At 41.9% G+C, this 22,143-nt stretch overlaps 1 long non-coding RNA gene across 2 annotated transcripts in view; it reads left to right on the top strand.

Annotated features, from left to right (window-relative positions):
• Positions 1 to 22,143, top strand: part of LOC139276271 (uncharacterized) — a 73,596-nt gene that overhangs the window by 46,222 nt on the left and 5,231 nt on the right. For both annotated transcript variants that reach the window (XR_011595892.1, XR_011595891.1), the window contains exons 3-4: positions 19,355 to 19,443; positions 19,968 to 20,033. This is a non-coding gene — a long non-coding RNA (uncharacterized lncRNA). The remainder of the gene's footprint in view (positions 1 to 19,354; positions 19,444 to 19,967; positions 20,034 to 22,143) is intronic.

The raw sequence follows: 22,143 nt of genomic DNA on the forward strand, positions 1-22,143 counted from the left end.
TAGGTCCCCTGCAGTCAGAATCAGGGGAAGTCATAACGGGGAACAAAGAAATGGCGGACCAATTGAACAAGTACTTTGGTTCGGTATTCACTAAGGAGGACACTAACAACCTTCCGGATATAAAAGGGGTCAGAGGGTCTAGTAAGGGGGAGGAACTGAGGGAAATCCTTATTAGTCAGGAAATTGTGTTGGGGAAATTGATGGGATTGAAGGCCGATAAATCCCCAGGGCCTGATGGACTGCATCTCAGAGTACTTAAGGAGGTGGCCTTGGAAATAGCGGATGCATTGACAATCATTTTCCAACATTCCATTGACTCTGAATCAGTTCCTATCGAGTGGAGGGCAGCCAATGTAACCCCACTTTTTAAAAAAAAAAAAGGAGGGAAAGAGAAAACAGGGAATTATAGACCGGTCAGCCTGACATCGGTCGTGGGTAAAATGATGGAATCAATAATTAAGGATGTCATAGCAGCGCATTTGGAAAGCGGTGACATGATAGGTCCAAGTCAGCATGGATTTGTGAAAGGGAAATCATGCTTGACAAATCTTCTGGAATTTTTTGAGGATGTTTCCAGTAGAGTGGACAAGGGAGAACCAGTTGATGTGGTATATTTGGACTTTCAGAAGGCTTTCGACAAGGTCCCACACAAGAGATTAATGTGCAAAGTTAAAGCACATGGGATTGGGGGTAGTGTGCTGACATGGATTGAGAACTGGTTGTCAGACAGGAAGCAAAGAGTAGGAGTAAATGGGTACTTTTCAGAATGGCAGGCAGTGACTAGTGGGGTACCGCAAGGTTCTGTGCTGGGGCCCCAGCTGTTTACATTGTACATTAATGATTTGGACGAGGGGATTAAATGTAGTATCTCCAAATTTGCGGATGACACTAAGTTGGGTGGCAGTGTGAGCTGTGAGGAGGATGCTATGAGGCTGCAGAGCGACTTAGATAGGTTAGGTGAGTGGGCAAATGAATGGCAGATGAAGTATATTGTGGATAAATGTGAGGTTATCCACTTTGGTGGTAAAAACAGAGAGACAGACTATTATCTGAATGGTGACAGATTAGGAAAAGGGAAGGTGCAACGAGACCTGGGTGTCATGGTACATCAGTCATTGGAAGGTTGGCATGCAGGTCCAGCAGGCGGTTAAGAAAGAAAATGGCATGTTGGCCTTCATAGCGAGGGGATTTGAGTACAGGGGCAGGGAGGTGTTGCTACAATTGTACAGGGCCTTGATGAGGCCACACCTGGAGTATTGTGTACAGTTTTGGTCTCCTAACCTGAGGAAGGACATTCTTGCTATTGAGGGAGTGCAGCGAAGGTTCACCAGACTGATTCCTGGGATGGCGGGACTGACCTATCAAGAAAGACTGGATCAACTGGGCTTGTATTCACTGGAGTTCAGAAGAATGAGAGGGGATCTCATGGAAACGTTTAACATTCTGATGGGTTTAGACAGGTTAGATGCAGGAAGAATGTTCCCAATGTTGGGGAAGTCCAGAACCAGGGGTCACAGTCTAAGGATAAGGGGTAAGCCATTTAGGACCGAGATGAGGAGAAATTTCTTCACCCGGAGAGTGGTGAACCTGTGGAATTCTCTACCACAGAAAGTTGTTGAGGCCAATTCACTAAATATATTCAAAAAGGAGTTAGATGTAGTCCTTACTACTAGGGGGATCAAGGGGTATGGCGAGAAAGCAGGAATGGGGTACTAAAGTTGCATGTTCAGCCATGAACTCATTGAATGGCGGTGCAGGCTAGAAGGACCGAATGGCCTACTCCACCTATTTTCTGTGTTTCTATGTTTCTGAGTATAGTACAAGTACAGAAACTTAACGCTACTTGATCCTTTTCAATAGGAACCAATGGAGCAGTGCATCTCTGACTGCAACAACTTGATTTTCACGTTTAATGGCACATCTACCCACGCCTGAAATTGTAGTGGTATTTGCACTTAAACGAATGCTATTAGCCTCATCATTAGTTTGACAGAAATTTTGGGGCCAATATTTTAAGCTTAGATTCTGTTGAGCATTTCATTATAGTTTCCCTTTTTTTCATACTCCTCTTTCTCGCTCCCACCCACCACCACCAAAAATCACATCAGCCAATCTCTATGTTGAGGGATTTTGTTCAATAAAATCCTTCTCCTTAAGCTTTGAGCTTGCCTTAGTTGGTACACTGAGTGGATTCAAGCCCCATTGCAGGACATGTGAAGGATTTTGATGGAGTGAATAAGGATACATCTTCCTCTGTTTGGGGAGTCCGTGACGCGTGTCATCACTTTTGACACTAAGAGTGAGGAGAGCAGTTACGAGAAATCTCTTCATGGTGTGTTGGAGTATGGAATACTTTGCTGTAGAAAATAGTTTTCAAAGGATATATGGCACAGAAACCGCCCATTTTGCCCAACCAGTCCATTCAGACACAGACAGTTGTATCATTTAAAAGAAACAATAGGTCAAATGGTCACCTCCTGTGCTGTAAACTTCCAGACTGACACCTCAATGCAATACACAGGGCTTGTTACATTCTTGGAGGCACAGTGCTTTGGATGAGACATCCCAGCCCCCCCCCCCCACTGCCCATTCCAGTGATTAATGTATATCTTTCAAGATTACAGCATTATTTGAAGAAAAGCAAGAAGTTCCTCTGGTACAGATAGAATGACTGAACACCATGAACATTTTCCGCTCAACAGAGGAAGTCAGTATGGATTTGTAAAGGGTAGGTCATGCCTGATGAACCTGATTGAATTTTTTGACGAAGTGACTAAAGTAGTGGACATGGGAATATATATGGATGTTATTTTATATGGTCCTCCAGAATAGAAGGCCGCTATCATAATGGTCAACTCAACCAATCAGAATAATCATCCCAAGCAAGCCCAGCCAATAAAGAACAGCTCCAATAGGCCATGTTATGGCAATGGACAAGCAGCATCCAACCACTTTGTGGCTAGAGAGCGAGGCAGGTATTGTGCAAGGCAATCCCTACTAAAATTAGTGCAGTGACTAAAACAGTACCACGGTAGCTATGCCTGTTGCTAGTCAACAATTTCTTTGGACAACACTGTCTTAAAGGATATTGGTGAACCAGTTGTGTTTTTACGACAACCTGACAGCTTCATGGTTACTCACTGATGCAGTCCTCACCGCTTATAGCTGGCACGTTAATGTGAACACGATTTGCCCACTGAATTTAGTGGCCAGTGTAACACAAAACATCATCTGAAGTATTGGAGGCATAAAAGAACTCTGGATAATTTTGTTCACATACAGAGGGTGTTTTGGAAGCCTGCACTGATGACCGATGAATCTCAACTTTTCTGAGATGTTTGATTTGATAGAGCTGTTCAAAATTATTATTGGTTTTCATAGAGTAAATATGGAAAAACTGTTACCAGTGGCAGAAGGGTAAGTAAGCAGAGGGCACAGATTCAAGGTGATTGGCGAAAAAAACAGAGGCAACATGGGGAAACAGGTTTTTACACAGCAAGTTGTTGTGATGTAAAATGCATTGCCTGAAAGATCGATTCAATAGTTGCTTTTAAAAGGAAATTGCATTAACACTTGAAAGAAAAAAATTAGAGGGCTATGGGGTAAGAGCAGGGGAGTGGGACTAATTGAATAGCTCCACCAAAGAGCCGGCACAGGCACGATGGACCGAATGGCCTCCTGTATTATTCTGTCATAAAGCCCTGGAGCCATCGGGTGTCTGTAGGAGGGTGTGGTGTGTTAATCAGGTTGGGTGTGCTCTCTCAACTTAAAACAAAACAGCAAAGTGTTAACTCACTTCCTTAAATTTTTAAAGTTGGATCATACTTAAAACCAATGAGAAGAAACCTCTTTCAAAGGTTTAAAACAGCCGGAATGTGTCCAGCTCTGCAGCCAGCAAGAAGGTTCGCAAAAGTGGCAGGAGTTCTCGAGGGGGACGGGTGGGGGTTGGACTTAATGACAGGTAATCGGGAACTACCCAAAATAGCTTAATATAGTTTAAGCTTTGTAATAGACACACATGGTAATGGCAAATGGTTAGCACGATTTGTCCGATAGGCAGCTGTCCGGGATAAACGGGAATGGTGTAAGTAGTGAGGACTGTATCTGCCTTTATTTTCAAATTCTCAAACTACCATGCTGGGATTTAAAAACAGAGAAGAACGAACTTGCATTTATGTATCGCCTTTCACAACCTCAAGATGTCCCAAAGCGCCTTGCAGCCAATTAAGTACTTTTTAACTGTAGTCACTGTCGTAATGTAGAAAACATGGCAGCCAATTTGCATACCACAAAGTCCCACAAGCAGCAATATGATAATGACCAGATAATACATTTTAGTAATGTCGGTTGAGGGATAAATATTGGCCAGGAACAGGGAAGAACGCTCTTCAAAATAGTGCATTGGGATCTTTTACATCCACCTGAGAGGATTAATACCTCATTCAAAAGATGGCACCTCTGAAAATGCACCACTCTGAAGTCTAAGCTTGGATTATGTGCTCAAGTCTCTGGAGTGGGACTTGAACCCACAACCTTCTGACTCGAGGCGAGAGTGCTGCCAGAGCCAAGGCTGACACAGGATTATGCCATTTAGCACCTCTAACCTGTTCCACCTGAAAAGCTGAGGCCCCGATATATATGCCTAGCAAAAACTACTCGTCGTATCCCACCAATCTCCAATTAAACCATTTATCCCTACTGTCTTCAACCTCTCAACCAATTCATGACTCGTGTCATCACAAAGTTATCTCTAATTCCATGCGCTCTCATTTTTGACCGTAATCTCTTTTGGCACCTTATAAAATTCCTTCTCAAGTCCATATAGACAACATGCACAGACATTCCCCAATCCACAATGCTAGTGATCTCCTCAAAAAAAATTTCAACTGTAGTCAAAAATGACCTATTCTTCACAAATCCATGCTGACTCTCTTTGATCAGCTGATACTTGGAATCATAGAAATTTATGGCACAGAAAGAGGCCACTCAACACATTGCGTTTGTGTTGGCTGAAAAACAGCTAGCAACCTAATCCCGCTTTTCCGTTCTTGGTCCATAGCCAGGTTGGTTACAGCATATCCAAGTTGGTTCAAGTGCATATCCAAGTACTTTTAAAATGTGGTGAGTGTTTCTGCCTCTATCACCCTTTCAGGAAGTGAGTTGCAGACCCCCACCAACCTCTGGGTGAAAAATCTCTCCTCTAATCCTTCTACCAGTTACTTTAAATCTATGCCCCCTGGTTATTGACCTCTGCTAGGAGAAGTTGGTCCTTGCTATTCACTCTATCTAGGCCCCTCATACTTTTGACATCTCAATCAAGTCTCCCCTCAGTCTCCTTTGTTCCAAAGAAAACAACTGCAGTCTATCCAATCTTTACTCATTTCTAAAATTCTCCAGTCCAAGCAACATCCTCGTAAATCTTCTCTGTACGCTCTCTAGTGCAATCACATCTTTCCTGTAATGTGACCAGAACTGCAGGCGGTGCTCTAGCTGTCGTCTAACTAGTGTGGTATACAGTTCAAGCATAACCTCCCTGCTCTTGTATTCTGTGCCTCTGCTAATAAAGGAAAGAATCCTGTCTACCTGTCCTACCTTCAGGGATCTGTGGACATGCACTCCCAGTTCCTCTGTTCCTCTGCACTTTGCAGTATCCTACCATTTATTGTGTATTCCCTTGCCTTGTTAGCCCTCCCCAAATGCATTACCTCACTTCTCCGGATTGAATTCCATTTGCCACTTTTCTGCCCACCCGACCAGTCCATTGATATCTTTGCAGTCTGCAGCTTTCTTCCTCACTGTCAATCACACAGCCAATATTTGTATCATCTGCAAACTTCTTAATCATGTCCCCCATATTGAAGTCTGAATCATTGATGTATACCAGTTGAACCTCCCTTATCCAGAACCCTCGGGACCTGGCCTGTTCTGGATAAGGGATTTTTCCGGACAAGGGGTGGTCATGTTAAATTGGATGGTACAGGTACTGAGCAAGGATATTGGGGCTGGGAGTGTGGCAGAGAGATCATGGGGGGTCTGTGGATCGCGGGGTCAGGCCAGCGATTGCGGGAGTCGGCAGTGAGGAAGGACTTCAATTTGTTCATGTTAGAGTTGTGCGCATGTGCCACCCGGTGGCCGGGAATGGTTCTGGTCATGGGGCGGTTCCGGATAAGGGAGTTCTGGATAAAGGCAGTTCAACCTGTCCCACAAAAAGCAAGGGACCTAGTACTGAGCCCTGCGGACCTTGTTCAAGCAGCTTTCCAGTCACAAAAACATCCATTGACCATTACCCTTTGCTTCTTGTGACTGAGCCAATTTTGGGTCCAACTTGCCACTTTCTCTTGGATCCTATGGGCTTTTACTTTTCTTCCAGTCTGTCATGTGGGACATAGAAACATAGAAAATAGGTGCAGGAGCAGGCCATTCAGCCCTTCTAGCCTGCACCACCATTCAATGAGTTCATGGCTGAACATGAAACTTCAGTACCCCCTTCCTGCTTTCTCGCCATAACCCTTGATCCCCCGAGTAGTAAGGACTTCATCTAACTCCCTTTTGAATATATTTAGTGAATTGGCCTCAACTACTTTCTGTGGTAGAGAATTCCACAGGTTCACCACTCTCTGGGTGAAGAAGTTTCTCCTCATCTCGGTCCTAAATGGCTTACCCCTTATCCTCAGACTGTGACCCCTGGTTCTGGACTTCCCCAACATTGGGAACATTCTTCCTGCATCTAACCTGTCTAAACCCGTCAGAATTTTAAACGTTTCTATGAGGTCCCCTCTCATTCTTCTGAACTCCAGTGAATACAAGCCCAGTTGATCCAGTCTTTCTTGATAGGTCAGTCCCGCCATCCCGGGAATCAGTCTGGTGAACCTTCGCTGCACTCCCTCAATAGCAAGAATGTCCTTCCTCAAGTTAGGAGACCAAAACTGTACACAATACTCCAGGTGTGGCCTCACCAAGGCCCCGTACAACTGTAGCAAAACCTCCCTGCCCCTGTATTCAAATCCCCTCGCTATGAAGGCCAACATGCCATTTGCTTTCTTAACCGCCTGCTGTACCTGCATGCTAACCTTCAATGACTGATGTACCATGACACCCAGGTCTCGTTGCACCTTCCCTTTTCCTAATCTGTCACCATTCAGATAATAGTCTGTCTCTCTGTTTTTACCACAAGTGGATAACCTCACATTTATCCACATTATACTTCATCTGCCATGCATTTGCCCACTCACCTAACCTATCCAAGTCACTCTGCAGCCTAATAGCATCCTCCTCGCAGCTCACACTGCCACCCAACTTAGTGTCATCCGCAAATTTGGAGATACTGCATTTAATCCCCTCGTCTAAATCATTAATGTACAGTGTAAACAGCTGGGGCCCCAGCACAGAACCTTGCGGCACCCCACTAGTCACTGCCTGCCATTCTGAAAAGTACCCGTTTACTCCTACTCTTTGCTTCCTGTCTGACAACCAGTTCTCAATCCACGTCAGCACACTACCCCCAATCCCATGTGCTTTAACTTTGCACATTAATCTCTTGTGTGGGACCTTGTCGAAAGCCTTCTGAAAGTCCAAATATACCACATCAACTGGTTCTCCTTTGTCCACTCTACTGGAAACATCCTCAAAATTCCAGAAGATTTGTCAAGCATGATTTCCCTTTCACAAATCCATGCTGACTTGGACCTATCATGTCACGATTTTCCAGATGCACTGCTATGACATCCTTAATAATTGATTCCATCATTTTACCCACTACTGAGGTCAGGCTGACCGGTCTATAATTCCCTGTTTTCTCTTTCCCTCCTTTTTTTTTTAAAAAGTGGGGTTACATTGGCTGCCCTCCACTCGATAGGAACTGATTCAGAGTCAATGGAATGTTGGAAAATGATTGTCAATGCATCCGCTATTTCCAAGGCCACCTCCTTAAGTACTCTGAGATGCAGTCCATCAGGCCCTGGGGATTTATCGGCCTTCAATCCCATCAATTTCCCCAACACAATTTCCCGACTAATAAGGATTTCCCTCAGTTCCTCCTCCTTACTAGACCCTCTGACCCCTTTTATATCCGGAAGGTTGTTTGTGTCCTCTTTAGTGAATACCGAACCAAAGTACTTGTTCAATTGGTCTGCCATTTCTTTGTTCCCCGTTATGACTTCCCTTGATTCTGACTGCAGGGGACCTACGTTTGTCTTTACTAACCTTTTTCTCTTTACATACCTAGGTACATTGTAGACTACCTCAAATGCACTACTCTCACCAACCCTCCTTGTTACCTCATCAAAAATTCAAATCAACTTAGTCAGACATGATCATCCCATAACAAAGCCATGCTAACTGTCCTTGATTAATCCGTGTCTTTCTAAATGACAATTAATGCTGTCAGAATTTTTCTCAACAATTCTCCCAACACCGAGGTTAGGCTGACAGGCCTGTAATTACTCAGTCTATCAATTTTCTCCCTTTTTAAATCATCATAAGAAGCAGTCCCTCGGAATCGAGGAAGACTTGCTTCCACTCTTAGCATGAGTTCTTGGGTGGCTGTACAGTCCAGTACGAGAACCACAGTCTCTGTCACAGGTGGGACAGACAGTGGTTGAATGAAAGGGTGGGCGGGGAGTCTGGTTTGCCGCACGCTCCTTCCGCTGCCTGTGCTTGATTTCTGCATGCTCTCGGCGACGAGACTTGAGGAGCTCAGCGCCCTCCCGGATGCACTTCCTCCACCTAGGGCGGTCTTTGGCCAGGGACTCCCAGGTGTCAGTGGGGATGTCGTACTTTTATCAGGGAGGCTTTGAGGGTGTCCTTGTAACGTTTCCGCTGCCCACCTTTGCTCGTTTGCCGTGGACGAGTTCCGAGTAGAGCGCTTGCTTTGGGAGTCTCGTGTCTGGCATACGAACTGTGGCCTGCCCAGCGGAGCTGATCAAGTGTGGTCAGTGCTTCAATGCTGGGGATGTTGGCCTGGACGAGGCGTTAATGTTGGTGCGTCTATCCTTCCAGGGAATTTGTAGGATCTTGCGGAGACATCGTTGGTGGTATTTCTCCAGCGACTTGAGGTGTCTACTGTACATGGTCTATGTCTCTGAGCCATACAGGAGGGCGGGTGTTACTATGGGCCTATAGACCATGAGCTTGGTGACCGTTTTGAGGGACTGGTCTTCAAACACTCTTTTCCGAAGACTGCACTGGCGCGCTGGAGGCGGTGTTGGATCTCGTTGTCAATGCCTGCTCTTGTTGATAGGAGGCTCCTGAGATAAGAGAAGTGGTCCACGTTGTCCAGGGCCGTGCAATGGATCTTGATGTCTGAGGGGCAGTGCAATGTAAGCAATTCCTCTGGCACCATACCGATAGCCATAAAGGATTGAAAAATGTCCAAGTACTCAGTCACTGTCTCTGATTTTTTTTAACTTCCTCACAATAGATGTTAAACCGACAGGTCTGTAGATGGTTGGTTTCTTTCTCTCTCTCTCTCTCTCTCTCTCTCCCTCCCTTAAATAATGGAGTGACATTTGTAATTTTCCAATCCAAAGGCATAATTCCTGAACCTAAAGTTTTGGAAAATTATGGCTAGTGAATTTGGAATTTCCTCGACTATTTATTTTAATACCCTGGGGTGGAAACCACCCGAGAGATTTGCAGCAGGGAAGCAACATGTCATTGAAGACAATTGATCACATCTATAAAATAAACTATCTACCCCCGCTCCCCTCCCAACTATAGGATCACCACTCACCTATTCTTACTACCTGTACTGTTTCCTCCATTGGGAATTACTCACTTTCTAGTGCCTTTAAATCACTCAGTTATCCTCTTCTGTTTTGCACTTTTTCTTTACCAAAACAAATTAGACAAATCCAGCTCCACAGATGATCCTTTTCTACCCTCACTTGTGGGTGAACTCCTTCTGGAATATCTTTCAGAAAAATGTTTCCCTCCCGAGTATTGTTAGGTGTCCAGTTTACTTTCAAGCTGCACAACTTTCTGCTTGGGGGAAGTGCTAACTTTGTACACTTCATACATATGTATTCACCCTACATGAGTCTAGGCAAGGCCATATCATGCATGCCACGCACACATCACTTAAGACTTTGATCCTGTCGTACTTATTTATATGTTTAACCCAACAGATGTTTAACCCAGATTTTTAATAAGTTAATTCTTTCAATTTGTTCACTAATTTATAATTTTTGCTTAATATGGTTTGAACATCTTTGTCCTGCACCACAAAGCCATTATATCCTTTTTTTTTAAACTGTAAATTAGAGTTTTGGAGAATAATTTCTTGAAAAAAATACTTGGGACTGGAAATTCGACATTTCTGCGACCGTAATTTTGGGTGATATTTCACCTTTTTTGGCGGTGATTTTCAAATGCCGCTGTAGAGAGGACCGCTGCCATACAAGACTCGAAATATCGCTTTCGCTAAAAGTTTGGTTCTGCGCACCCATATTTTGTGCAAAAAATACCAACGGAAAAATCTGTCATAGCAGGCCTGCCAGCAGCGAATAAGCATGAAGACTTGCAAAAAGGTAAGTTAAAGTTTTTATTTTTTAATTCTTTTGCAGCGATTCGATAGATAAGTGTCTTGTAAATGTTTTGTGATTTTTTTTTTTTCCAATTTAGGTGTTTTTCCGTCCTCCCTAGGCCCAACTCGCAGCGGTATCGCGGTTTGCGCCGCGAATCCTCGTGCAATGCCGATTTTTACCGCTGCGCAAATTCAAGCTTGAATTTCAGGCCTGATAGCGAAGCGATAATGGTAATTTTGGAGAAAAAATACCATTATCGCTGAGAATCAAATTTCCAGCCCTTACTACTTTCTTGACACAGCTGCCATTTGCTTGTTTCTTTTGGTGGATGAAAAAACAATCCAGTAATGGATTGTTGGGACTTGCAGTGTGAAGGAGGCTGGTGACACCAAATGCAAAAACCCTGTCTACAATTTGCTGTATCCAATTCAGTAAATCCGAGTGTTGGGGAAAACGGCCAGCATACATTAACTCAGAAATGCAATTTGAACTCTTACTCTCTGGATTATTGTCTAGGGCTCTGGATTACTAATCCAGCAACCTAACCACTACATTACTGTACCCATGTCCAGTATCCTGAATGAATGATTTATCCATTGTGGTTACCTAGAATGCTGGTCAGCTAATAGTCTATGCATATGTTCAATTTATCGATGGATTTTTGAAAGGTAGCGCTGGCATTGTTTTTATTCAAGAAAACCAGTTTAATGAGTATCTAGTGTGCTAGAAGAATAGCATAAGTCATTACTTTCTGTGCTGCTAAAAGAAGATGGGAGTTTTCAGAATTCAATTAATTATGAATTTGGGGATTTTGTCAAACATGAAACTTACTTGACACATTTCAATGTCAATCACAGCAATACCAAAGATGGTAAAGATAATGCACCCTATTAAATTTACCTCATCGGTAGCAAGAACTTTGTTTCTCAAATAGAATTTTATTTCATCAGAAGTTATTGATAAGAGTAATTAACTAACCTATGAACTTTCATCACTGTCATTTTGTTCAATATTTGTATTTGTTGAATTCGTTTGTGCTTCATATTTCAGGCTAAATCAATTAATATTTTCCTATTCATTAACTTAGCCTGGTATATGGTATCAGTTATTTTCAGTGTGTGCAGTGTAGGACAAGACTATGTTTACTCCAGTAAGCAGATTGTTCCAAATATGGTCATTGTTGATCTTCAGGCTCATGCAACTCTGCAAGGGAAATTATTGAAAAGGTGCAGCCTTATTTGTAACAGCTGAATATCTTACTAGTTCTGACTGAAAGTTTGGTAATCTGGGACAAGATATGAGCCCCTGTATGGTATCATTGTCAACCAGAACTGTGGTATGCTTGACAAATCTAGAGTTTTTTGAGGATGTAACTAGTAGAGTGGATAAGGGAGAACCAGTAGATGTGGTGTATTTGGACTTTCAAAAGGCTTTTGACAAGGTCCCACATAAGAGATTAGTGTGCAAAATTAAGGCACATGGTATTGGGGCTAATGTATTGACGTGGATAGAGAAATGGTTGGCAGACAGGAAGCAATGATTGGGAATAAATGGGTCCTTTTCAGAATGGCAGGCAGTGACTAGTGGTGTGTCTTAGGGTTCAGTGCTGGGACCCCAGCTATTTACAATATACATTAATGATTTAGACGAAGGAATTGAATGTAATATCTCCAAGTTTGCAGATGGCACTAAGCTGGGTGGCAGTGCGAGCTGCGAGGAGTATGCTAAGAGGCTGCAGGGGAACTTGGACAGGTTAGGTGAGTGGGCAAATACATGGCAGATGCAGTATAATGTGGATAAATGTGAAGTTATCCACTTTGGTGGCAAAAACAGGAAGGCAGATTATTATCTGAATGGTGATAGATGAGTAAAAGGGGAGGTGCAACGAGACCTGGATGACATGGTACATCAGTCATTGAAGGTAGGCATGCAGCTACAGCAAGCAGTAAAGAAAGCAAATAACATGCTGGCCTTCATAGCGAGGGGATTTGAGTATAGGAGCAAAGAGATCGTGCTACAGTTGTACAGAGCCTTGGTGAGACCACACCTTGAGTAGTATTGTGTGCAGTTTTGGTCTCGTAATCTGAGGAAGAACGTGCTTGCTATTGAAGGGAGTGCAGCGAAGGTTCACCAGACTGATTCCTGGGATGGCAGGACTGACATATGAGGAAAGACTGAATCGGATAGGCTTATACTCACTGGAATTTAGAAGAATGAGAGGGGATCTCATAGAAACAGAAAATTCTGACAGGGCTGGACAGGTTAGATGCAGGAAGAATGTTCCCAATGTTGGGGAAGTCCAGAACCAGGGGACACAGTCTAAGGATAAGGGGTAAGCCATTTAGGACCGAGATGAGGAGAAACCTTTTCACCCAGAGAGTTGTGAAACTGGAATTCTCTGCCAAAGAAAGTTGTTGAGTCCAGTTCATTGGATATATTCATAAGGGAGTTAGATGTGGCCCTTACGGCTAAAGGGATCAAGGGGTATGGAGAGAAGGCAGGAGTGGGGTACTGAGGTTGAATGATCAGCCATGATTATATTGAATGGCGGTGCTCGAAGAGCCGAATGGCCTGCTCCTGCACCTATTTTCTATGTTTCTATAAAAGGTACATCATCTAAGATTGCCTGATTATGGTGTCACTACTACCGCTCAGACACTAAGTTACAAAGTGATATTTCGATGTCCTTATATAGGTGCTAAACTTTTTTTTAGTTCACTTTTTTTTTAAACTTTCACTTCATCTTTCACTCTTTTTTTTCCTTACTCCAATCCTAACTCTTGTACTGTATCAGTCTCCTTATCTCCATCCTGCTCTGAAGCAAATTGCACTCTGATCCAGTGCTATAAGTTAACCAACTATGATGGTGTTCAATAATTCATTGGTGTAGTTTTGTGGTCTGTTTGCACTATTTTGCTGCTCATACTCATCTATTTGTGCCTCAAGTAATTGTACTAACTGGTATGGAAGATTTCATATCTTACTTTTCCCTCCTGTCTGATCTAGTGCTACATCTTAGTTTAATTATGCCTATCATTGCGTCTTTTTTTAATGCTGCTAATCACACAGCAAGAAGCATCGAGAAGCAACTTTATCTCTTCTCGTAGCTTTGGTAAACCCACTATTAAAAGCTGCTAAATTAAATGTTATTGAAGTGTAATCTGAAAGCTTCCTGCCTTTCCTCCTGGTCCTTTGTCAAAGCAACATCTCATAAACTCTGAATCCTTCTTTCCACCCTCATACTGATGGTTATTAGCTCTCCTATAGCTGAAACTGTCCTTTACCCTCACTATTCTCTTCCAGTTCTAATCTTGATATTAGTAAAGAATTTCCATGCATTGCTTCATTTTGTTCAGCCATTAGCAACATCAAGTTTGAACCTTGCAGTGTGTTGCTTCTTTCTTTTCCTGTTGACATTATTCTCATGTTCAAGTTGCCTCCAGACTTGCACCTCTCCATTCCTTTTCCGTGGAAATGTTCTCATGTTCACCCTATGCCAAAGAAAGGAGATCCCTCTTGTCCTTTTAGTTACTGCCTATTTGCCTTTCTATTCTTACTTCCTAAAAGTTACCTCGAGAGTTCTGGCTTTATCTATGATTGCTGGTACGAGCTTCAGTTTGTTGCAAGTTTCAGGTTTGACTTAAATATTCTCTCGAATACTCCCGTTAACGTTCTGAGCGCCTTGCGTCGAGTGTTCCCACACCAGGCAATATCTAATTATACAATAGTGTAACCTGAAGGTGTGAAATAGGATCCCTTTTTGTTCTGACCTGGCCTGCATAACTGTTGCACATGCCCTCATATATGCTTCTCCAGTATTTCCGAAGGTAGACTGAAGCACTTGTGATGAGACCAGAAATATTAGGCTGTTTTATTTCGCAGACAACTATTGATCAGACAATATTGAACAAATAGTCAAAGCTAATTCTACTTTTACCTTGATCTTGCTACTGTCCTCAAAATGGTGGAGTGTGGGGGAGGGAAGAGAGAGAATATGTCCTGTCCCTTTTGTGGGCTCACTTGCTTATTTCTGGTGCTTTCTTTCTGACCATTACATATTGCAAAAACTGACCTCCAACTCTGAACCCTGGGCCTACACCTTGCAGTCTCTTGTTTAAAAGCTGGACACCCACGTGTCTATTTTATCCTTTTGTCTGTATTCCCAGTCAGGGAGAGGACTGTAACACTGACTTCCTCCTTAGATGGTGCTACAAATCCCCTGGGAGGACAGACCCACCAACGTTGGTGTCCTCGACCAGGCCAACATCCCCAGCATTGAGGCACTGACCACACTTGATCAGCTTTGCTGGGCAGGTCACATTGTTCGCATGCCAGACATGAGACTCCCAAAGCAAGCGCTCTACTTGGAATTCCTTCACGGCAAACGAGCCAAAGGTGGGCAGAGGAAACGTTACAAGGACACCCTCAAAGCCTCCCTGATAAAGTGCAACATCCCCACTGACACTTGGGAGTCCCTGGCCAAAGACTGCCCTAAGTGGAGGAAGTGCATCCGGAAGGGCGCTGAGCACCTCGAGTCTCATCGCTGAGAGCATGAGACTCAAGTGCAGGCAGCGGAAAGAGCGTGTGGCAAACCTGTCCCATCCACCCTTTCCCTCAACAGGGACTGTGGTTCTCGTATTGGACTGTTCAGCCACCTAAGGACTCATTTTTAGATGGAAGCAAGTCTTCCTCGATTCAGAGGGCCTTCCTATGATGATGATAAGTTGGTGCTTCAAAAAGTGAACCTGTCAATAAAACATCTATCTCTCTCTACCCCCTTAGGGTGTGGGTATTAAGAGACCATCTACCGTTCTCAATGAATGGAGGCCATTCTGGCTAATAGGATCAGATTTGCCCTCATTGTATCCAGTGTGAACCCGACACTGTGCTGTGACATTCCACAAAGTGGCCTATCTGGCCTTGTTGCATATTTTCAGTGCTTGTGATATTGTTATAAACCTGCGAATTCCCTTTGTTTTTAAACCATACTCAATACCAAAATCCATTCCATGAAGAAAAAGAATGAGCAAAAATCCTGAAATTTATCTTGCACATTCCTAAAGCTGTATTCTTCAATACTTTGATGAATCCTCTATCATTGCCTTTGACATCATCTACCTTGAATGTTACCTTGTTTTAATTGGTAACATTTCTGCCTTTAAATGCAAAACTTTCTAACTCAATGTCCCACTCCAAGACTTGAGCACATAATCTAGGCTGATACTTCAGTGCCCTACTGTCGGATTTTCCAATTTTTAGATGAAACATTAAAACCAAGGTCCCTTCCACTGGTACAGATATATTTTTTTTTAAAAATCAAATTGCACTATTTAAAGAAGAGATGGGAGTTCTCCCCGAGTCCTGGCCAATATTCATCCCACAACCAAAATCGAATAAACTGGCATTCATTTCATTTGCTGTTTGCGTTAACTTGCTATAGCTAAATTAGCTGCTGTGTTGGCTTACAGTGACTGCATTGTACACATTTCCTGAGGCTATACAGCATTTTTAAGTTCTTTTTTTACATTTCCAAAGCCTTTGAGAAGATTTTCTTGTGTGCTGAATGCTTTCCCCCTCAACTCTTGTACTCTAAGTACCCAAGACTACTTATACACTCTAACTCCTAATTCTATCCAAGATTTCAATATTGCTGCATATCTGGAGAGGCATTTCTAGCACCACTTTTGCACGAAAAATGCTTGTTGATGAGTAATCCTCTTTCACGACTGTACTCCAATCAGTCTTAGTCTCGCTTATTCACTCATGTCTCTTTCTATCCATTTTGGGCAGTCTTTACTCTACACGTCCTTTCCCAGGACTTCAGAACTGAGGCACTCTTTACTTACTTCAATCTTTTAAAACCTATTCTTAGCTTCACATAATCACAACTTTCTGACCACCTAATTTTCTCTTTTTTTTTAAGACTTGCTGTTGTCCTGTATGGTACATAGGACCAGGAATAGGCCATTCAGCCCTTTTGCCATTCAGTGAGACCACATAGTGTTTGTAAGGGACAAACATAAAACAGCTACTAAGATTCTGGATTTAGATAGGGCGGGCTTCCAACAGGATGAGACAGACTGTCCACAGTAAACTGGGCAAATCTGTTAATGGGTAAAATAACAGATCAGTAGGAGATGTTCAAAAAATAATTTCCCGAGATACAGAACCAGTTTATGCCCCTGAGGGGCAAGAACTCTACTTGCAAAAAAAAACATCCATGGATGACTAAAGTGATAAGGGACAGCATAAAACTAAAAGAAAAAGCTTACAAAAATGCAAAAAAAAAGCACAGATCCTGGTGAATGGGAAAGTTACAAAGAACAGCAAAGGGTCACAAAACCGGTACAAAAAAGGGGAGTTGCAAGGGATATCAAAATCAACATGAAGAATTTTAACAATTATACTAGGAAAAAGAGGTAGTCAGGAGCAATGTTAACCCCTTCAAAACTAATAACTGTAATATTGTCAATGAAAAGGATATGATGAGTAGTATTTACGGTGGAGGAAGAGGATAGTTTGCTGGAAAACTCAAGGAAACTAATATTGAATCCGGGTCAGGGACTCAATAAAAGTAACGCAAGTAAAATAACAGTATTGAAGAAATTAATGGCACTAAAGAGTGACAAAATCTCCAGAACGAGATAGTTCCCGTCCAGGATTTTAAAGGAAGTAGGTAAGCACATTGCAGATGCCCTATAACTATAAGCTTCCAAAGTTTTCTCGATTCAAAAACCGTTCTTTTTAGATTGGAAAATTGCACGTCACTCCATTATTTAAGAATAGTGAGAGGGAAAACCAGGGAATTCTAGACCAGTTAACCTATCGTCTGTTGTCGTGAAATTACAAGAGTCTACAATTAAAGGTAGGGTGACTGAACACCTCAAATTTTCAGTTGATCAGAGAGAGCCAGCATGGATTTGTGAAAGGGAGGTCATGCCTGACAAACCTGATTGAATTTTTTGAGGATGTGACTAAAGTAGTGGACAGGGGAATATCTATGGATGTTATTTATATGGACTTCCAGAAGACATTTGATAAAGTCCCACATAAGAGATTGTTAACTAAGATAGAAGCCCATGAAATTGAAGGCAAATTATTGACCTGGTTCGGAAATTGGCTGAGCCACGGGAGATAGAGAGTAGGGATAATGGATAGGTACTCTAATTGGCAGGATGAGACTAGTGGTGTCCTGTAGGGATCTGTGTTGGGGCCTCAACTATTGATAGTATTTACTTCTGCCAAAGCCAATACATCCTTTCTACGGTGTGATGCCCAGAACTGTACGCAGTACTCCAGATGTGGTCTATCTAGGGCTTTGTATAGCTGCAGCAAAACTTCCTCCTTTATATTCAAACCCTCTAGTTATAAAGATTAACATTCCAGTAGCCTTTTTGATTATTTTATGTATTTGACTGCTACATTTTAGTGATCTGTGTACGTAGACCCCTAAATCTCTTTGGACCTCCACTGTTCCTAGCTTTTCACCATTTAAATGATACTGATCTATCCTTTTTTGGTTCAAAATGGATGACCACACACTTGCATGTGTTGAAATCCATTTGCCCGCTTACTTAATCTATCAATCTCTCTTTGTAATTTTATGCTCCAGTCTACACTACTCACTATACCATCAATCATAGTGTCATCAGCAAACTTGGATGTATGGCTCTCTGTTATGCTATCTAAGTCATTACTAAATATAATGACCAGTTGAGGCCCCATCATAGATCCTTGTGGGATACCACTAGTCACTTCAGTACAATTCGAGTACATATCCATTATCCTTACTGTGTTTTCTACTATCTAACAAATCTCCTAATCAGATCAATAATTTGTCTTCAATTCCATGAGCTTTAATTTTAGGTAACAGTTTTTTCTATGGTACCTTATCGAATGTCTTCTCGAAGTCCATATAAACTACATCCATATACATCCCTCTGTCTACTACTTTAGTTACTTCCTCAAAAAATTCAGTTAGGTTCATTAGACTTGCCCTACCCTTTACAAATCCACGTTCGCGCTCTCTAATGTTTACATTTCTTTAAGTGCTCAGTCACTCTGTCCTTAGTTATAGATTTCAATAGCTTTCATACAACAGATATTAGACTAACAGGTCTATATTTGATTTCTCAATTAAAGTATGACTGTTTTCTCAAATAAAAGAAATAGAAGATTACACTGGAGGGAAAGGAGGAGAGCAGTTCTAATTCTGACATTTACAACTATTTATCCGGTTTGTTATGCATATGATGTGATGTGGATCAACAAAATTCAACTTGTACTGAAAAACTTTTTTGCATAAGGGTTTTTTTGTTCAACTGGTGAACCTTTGGTAGGTGAGAGGTAGTGTGCTGATTTCTGTGGGTCTTGACCTGAAAAAATGATCTTGCAAATGTAATCCATTTTGTTGCAGCATATTGGTTATGCTACTGACATTTTATGTAGGTTACTTAGAACCTCTTGTGGCAGAAATTGAGTACTGTAGCAGTACAGTATTCAATGATCTGTCCATTTATTTCCTGTGATTTAAATGCTTCTGTGCTGGATCCAAGACCAGTATATTTATCAACCAGCTCCTACAGTTATAAAAAGATAATGTTTGTAAAATGAAAACCTTCTCAAAAAATGACTGAGCATATATGATGTTGACTGTAACTTCAGTCTATCTAGATCCGTTTAGGCCATTTGTCATTCCAGTGTTCCATATTTTAATGTGTGTGATCTCATTTTTTTTAAACAAAACTTTGTTCAAAATAAATAAAATATTTTGTACTGACCAGTACTTTTTCTCTCCCTTCCTTTTTCCCCTACCTTAACTGAATTTTTAGGTCAATCACAAGTATATCCTCCTCTGACTAGAGGGGTAAGCTGCTCTGGACTGGATGTCTCTCACTGTCAAGAGCCATAATTTGAGTTGGTGAGTAAGATGAGTTGTCTCCTTTTTATCTTCAATTTTTAACTGTTTTCAGTTGTTAGACACAATTTATTAATACTGTGAACTGCGTGTCCTGCTTCACAATGTTTTTAGCCATAAACATTTACTGTAGAACAACAATATAGTTGGTTCATGAATAAACGTTCAACTATGTTAATTATGCCCTGAAAAGGATTTCTATGAACTGCAGATAAATCTAGCTATCTCAATGTGTAATAAGGGAAGATTAATTTTTTAAGATTAGTTTACGCTGCGATGTTTAGTTTCTGGGGCTTTTAAAAATTGGGAACATTTTATTCTTTAAATTACTATTTTGGATTAGAAAACGTGTATACTATATAACCGAAACAAACAAGTTTTGGTTTAAAATACTATACTTGGATCAAGTTTGTGTTTATCTAGCATCAAATGTATTGCAGTCTTGTAAGTCTTTTGAAAGTTAAGAGATGAAAACTGTACTCCACAGTCTGGATAAGTGCTATAATACTTGTTTTTTTAATCCACAGCCTCTGGAGAAAAGGGTATTTTTCACTACATCTTAATTGCTAGTCTTGTTGCAGAAATACTGGCAAGTGAGCAAGATTTTTATCTTCTTGGTGCTGCTATTATTTCACATAGTATTTAACTATAATTTTTTTTTTTCTCTTCCATGTCATTAGTGTTAGCACAGGATCTCTATATCATAAAAAAGGAGACGTTGAGAATTCGATTCTTATAAAATTAAGTAAGCAAAATAGACCTGGATTTGCGATAATGCTGCAAAGTCTTATCCCCTACTTAAATATAACTATCATTCCAAATGGCATTTGGAATCTTGCTTCAAATTCTGTTTACACTTTTCTTGTACATAACCAAGAAGGACACAGTTAAGGTATCAAAGCTGTCTGTTGGATTTATGGCAACCGAAGCCAGAGGCTGGAATTGGGGCAAAATCTACTCAACATACTAACTGTATACCTGCTGATTAAATTTAAGGTAGAACCTTGACTATTTGCCATATTGGAGGGGGGGGGTTTGGCTTTACTCTTTCCTTCCTTCTGTCCCCACCCATTGGATAATTTAGTTCTCCAGTATTCTCAATACTGAAGAATTCCTGCTCCACCTTTCCCTCCACCCAGCTACATCATTCCACCACAGAAGGAATCTTCCCTAGTAGTCCTTCTGCCAACTACAGCTGCATCTGTAAGCTGAACTCCTCATACATCCGCCCGACTTGCCAGTCATTGGAACTGCCATACAACTACAACAGAAATCCAAACATAATTTCAACTTTAATATCAATACATACCTTGCCAATTAAAGTGTGCTGATTGCGTGCACTTTTAAACCAGAAGACTGTGTATTGATTTTAAAGTCGTAAGTGCTAGTGAGATGATTATTGCTAGAGTGGTCTGGGTGTTGCTGAAGCTGCTATATTTTATCGCTAGTGCTCATTTCTAGACTGGAGAGCCTGTAGTTATTTTGCCTGCTGTTCAGGTCAATGGTGGCTAGAGTCACAAGGGTGTAGCTTTACCTATGATAAAACAGATAAGCTAATAATCATGACAACAGAGCGAATAAATTTGAATATTGCTCTCCTCCTTGCAAATAATCATGGTTACACTTTAATTAGCACTTCAGTCAAAAAAGGCACTAATTTAACTGCCTGTTCAAATTCTAATTACTTCTGTTAATGTTCTCCAAATCCAATAGTTACTTGTAGCACTGCAAATAGTGCCTATAAAATATCAGCTTCATTCTAAACTCTAAATTGGCTGATTTTCCTGACCTTGGTGTGCAGGGAAAGCCTAATTTGGGTGTATGCACATGGGTTCAGAGTGGGCACACCACAGTTGGAAGCCGCCACAGCCATTGATGTGACCAACATGACCATTGCTGTGAGCTGAACCAGGGGACCAAAAAGCAGACAAAGAAAAGATAAATGCATCTATACCAGAAAATCTTTAAAAAGCAGTTGCAGCATCAACAGGACCATCAATGGAACAGAGTGCTCCCCCTAGGCCGTGCATGGAGTTCTTGGGCCTCCCCAGCCCCAAATTTGCCTCTCCCTCTGCACGCTGGTATTAGCTGCCAAAGCCCTTCCCTAATACTGAGGTTATGCCGAGGACCATTCCTTTGGATCCCCGGTGCTCTAAAACCCAAGCCTCCCACTGAGATCCCCGTGGGTGTTTCCCTCCCACCGCACCCCTGCCTGTACGAATGCATCCCTCAGTAAAATTCAAGGTCTAGAATATGCTACAGCATAAGTTTTTAATGTATGGCTAGACCAGCCATTTCAGTTCAATATTGTTTGACCACTTTAATCTTTTTGGGTGGCAAATTGAGGGATGTCAAACCTGAAGCATCCACTGTTTAGCACCCATCGTTGTCTTCAAGCACTCTTGGATTGGATATATGCACTCAGTTCGCCAATAAGAACATAAGAATTAGGAACAGGAGTAGGCCATCTAGCCCCTCGAGCCTGCTCCGCCATTCAACAAGATCATGGCTGATATGGCCATGGACTCAGCTCCACTTACCCGCCCGCTCCCCGTATCCCTTAATTCCCTTATTGGTTAAAAATCTATCTATCTGTGATTTGAATATATTCAATGAGCTAGCCTCAACTGCTTCCTTGGGCAGAGAATTCCACAGATTCACAACCCTCTGGGAGAAGAAATTCCTTCTCAACTCGGTTTTAAA

This window comes from Pristiophorus japonicus, chromosome 11, assembly GCF_044704955.1.
Source record: "Pristiophorus japonicus isolate sPriJap1 chromosome 11, sPriJap1.hap1, whole genome shotgun sequence".
Classification (NCBI taxonomy): Eukaryota; Metazoa; Chordata; class Chondrichthyes; family Pristiophoridae; genus Pristiophorus; species Pristiophorus japonicus.